We start from the raw sequence: 3,662 nt of genomic DNA, 5'->3' as shown, positions 1-3,662 counted from the left end.
ATTTCAGGACCTGTTTCTGGTCTCCCAGACCAGTTTTATGCATACGAAACACTGTTGGCAGTGACAAGATGTGTCATGGCTACAGATAAGTGTGGAGTCATTTTGGGGCTCATTTAATCTTCTTCATTGTTTTGATTAACAAAATGTTCATCTTGTTGACACCTTAGCACTTCAGTGGATAGCTAAGGACCGCGGTAGTTCATTTCCTCATAAATATTTAATTTAGAAAAAGTCTGCTGGGCCACGGCACTTTTGACACTTGTATCATCTGAAACAAATCTTCTCACTTTTTTAATCAAACAGACCATGCTACAGGCACAGTTGGCTAACTATTTACAAAGCACCTAATTAAATCCTACTTAATTCTCCCACTCTGAAAATCCTGTGTCACTGGTGTGTGGACTACTGGTCACACAAAATGCATACCTTTCTCAGCCCCTGCACATGAGTTTATAAACTGCAAAACTGTAATGTACAGAAATCTGGTATAAGATAAACTCAACCTTTAAGCTCCAGTTATTTAGGGGGACGGGGAAAAAGTGAAGCAAACATAAAATTCAGAGGATTGAAGAAATAAGCTGAAGAATCACAGTTAAAGACAGGCAAATCTAGTTTAATGTTCACATGTAGAAATTACACATCACAGAGATTAAACAGGATTTTAACTGTAACATAGCTGCAATGAAGTGATAGTCATTTCGTATTAGAAAAATAATCTTGACGCAGTTATCCGATTTTTGGTCTACTTAAGTTCATGTTAAGATGGATTTACATCATTGATCATAATGACTTTGCCCGTGTGCTTTTCCACAGTCCGGTATCAATATTCTTTGGACGAAGGAAATAGTAGCTGTTTATTTATCAATGGTTTTGCCCTTTGGTTGCAAGCAGAAAAAAACTTGTTTTCACTTATTTAAATATCAGAATGAGAGTTTGTGATGATAAACCTTTTGGTGTTAGATGAATTTTCCCTAGCAAGTTCCTTGATTTTGATGCAAGAGCAGATTTTATAAAAGCTGATTAGAGACCTAAAGCATTGCCCCATATGCAAAAAAGTAGATATACTTTGTTTTTCTAATCTCAGTAAAAAAACACTACTGTTTTAATGCTACTTGTACATAGTGGACTAAAAACCCCTGTGCCTAACTGACAAAACTGTAGTTTCAAAATGTATAATACAGTTACAAACATTTTCAATCTAGATTGAAGAAAACACGTCTGTATTGACTCAGAACAAGTTTATTTGCAATTAGACATCTCATGCAATCATGCAGGACCACTAGCTATAGCTGTAACTTCCGAGTCTAAAAGACATTGGGTGAAAAATCCTCAACATTTAAGATAATTTTCATATTAGGAGCTCTGTATTTGAGCTGTAAATAATTTTCTAAAGGAATGTACCCACAGATTAAAAAAAACATACACACCTTTATCATATTTACAAAAAATATTTAATTAAAAATATTTTATAATTACAGTAGTCTATTAAAGCATATACTTTTCTCACTTACACTTATAGAACATCTCTATATATACACAGTATGAAATGTCACTCATTTATCTATACAATATGTAACATTCCTGCAGGGAGAAGAAAGTTCCCTGGGCCCGAATAAAATCATCTATTTTAAACAATAGATGTCAAATATATCTACAATGCTCTGGTAGATTAGTAAAGCTTCACAATTCAGCTGTTCTGTCCTTTTATAGTTATACTTCTAAAGTTTGATTTACTCTTGATCTTCTATCCAACAGAAGAGTCCTGTTTTTCTGCTTAAGGTTTAAATCTCCTCCCACCAAAATAAACATACAATTCACACCTGATATAAAAGGAACAGGAAAAAAACCCAACAAAAAAGGATGTGTTTAAATGCTATGGATGTGCAAAATGGTGAAAGGTTCTCTCTTGGAATGAAGTATGGAAACGACTCTGGGGTTGAATGATTTTTTCCTCTGGTCTGATGGCTGATATTTCTTTTCCCCCTCCCTCTCTAATGTGTCTTTCTCTGTTCCTCTGGCTCTGGATCTGCCTGCTGCACACCTGTGGAAGAGGAATGAATAGAGGGGGTGTGTGAACCATTCTGCTCCAGACTGACTGGCGCCACCAACAAAACACAAGACATGCTTGATCAACAACCCAAAACAAACCAGGTCAAACAACAACCGCAGCTCCCAGGCTAGGCCAAACAGAGGAATACACAGCTGCAAGCCCCAGCTAGAAGCGCTTGAGAGGGGACTTTCATAGGCAAGTCTCCCTTCAAACACTGTTGGAGCAGCCCAGACCCCATCTCTGCACCACGTATGAAACAGAAATGGAGACAGTTGTAACACTAGGAAAAAAAAAAATTCTTCCTTCAGAAAAGAACATAGGTGCACTCAGGTCAGAGAGGCATTAGCACTCCTGAAATACGATTCAGGGCGTGCTGGAGGAGAAATGAACTCCTCAGGAATGTGCAGTGGACTCCAGCTGGTTCCAAAGGAAGAGTTAGCTGAAACATTTACAGTGCAAAAGGGCACTGGCATGACAATGCTATGGATGGGAAGGATGCAGCCTCTGCAAGGTCTCCAAATGCCCAAGCGCGGCTTGCAACTCACCTTGGGTGCGGAGTTCAGCGGCACAGGATGCTGTCCCCCTGCTTGTTCACAGAGCCAGCCTGCACAGCAGTGAAACACATCGGTCTTAGTACAGATTATTAGCTCGGCCCTGATCTCCCTCTTCTCTACCCTTCCCACTGGGTCTCCATCACACCACAGGCACAGTGAAGCCTGGAGGGGAAAAGCCCCACAATGGAAGGAGCCACCACAGTGGGCTGTCAGTCTAGGTCAACAGAGACCTACTGTCCCCAGATTGGTACCCGCTGGCCTCCAAGCTGGACACCAGCCCTGTCAGGGTGATCCCTCCTGAGCTTGAGTGGGTGTTGCCTGCCAGGCAGGCTGGGCTGGGGGTGTCACAGGTTTCTCTCTGGTTCTGGGAGAGAAGATGCTTGTCTAGGGGTAAGAGTGGATGACAGGGAGAGATGAGCCCCCTCCCCTGGACCACTGCCATGTGTGCATCCCCCTCCCAAAAGCTGTCCCCGCTGAAGGGGGGAAGCGCCTCCAGCTGGTGCAGACTCTTGTGTCTACACATAGACACACCATATACACATACATAAACCAATACACACACACCATGCACACCCCAATACATACCAATATTGGACACACATGTGCGTAAATACACACGATACACCCAGTCTATACAACCATGAGATACTGCACACACATACAAACACTGGTGACACAAATACACATCGCTACATGTGAGAAACAAATGCACCACACACACATACATACATGATATACCCAGCATACACACAAATATATTTATCATACATGCACACACTCACACCAATAAACACACATACATGCACCCTATACACATGCCCCCACACACCAATACACATACACACTGGTATAGGCATTCATGATACACTCAGCATACCAACATGATACAGCACACACACCAATAAACACAAATACACACACACACAGGATACACCATACATACACAATGCACACAACATACACACAAACATGAGATACAGCATACACATGCACCCCCACCAATAAACAGATACACACGGCACCATACACCCCCCCACAGGTGCAAATACACACACGAT

At 41.5% G+C, this 3,662-nt stretch overlaps 1 long non-coding RNA gene across 1 annotated transcript; it reads right to left on the bottom strand.

Moving 5' to 3' along the window:
- Positions 1-594: 594 nt before the first annotated feature.
- LOC109301964 lies at positions 595-3,317 on the bottom strand. The gene is made up of 2 exons (XR_002098674.1): positions 2,596-3,317; positions 595-2,041 (listed from the first exon to the last, which is right to left on the bottom strand). It is a non-coding gene; the product is annotated as an uncharacterized LOC109301964 (long non-coding RNA).
- Between the last annotated feature and the right edge of the window lie 345 nt (positions 3,318-3,662).

The sequence above is a fragment of the Gavialis gangeticus genome, unplaced genomic scaffold, assembly GCF_001723915.1.
Source record: "Gavialis gangeticus isolate Ggan-Ray unplaced genomic scaffold, GavGan_comp1, whole genome shotgun sequence".
Classification (NCBI taxonomy): Eukaryota; Metazoa; Chordata; order Crocodylia; family Gavialidae; genus Gavialis; species Gavialis gangeticus.
This window is presented reverse-complemented; position numbering and strand designations above follow the sequence as displayed.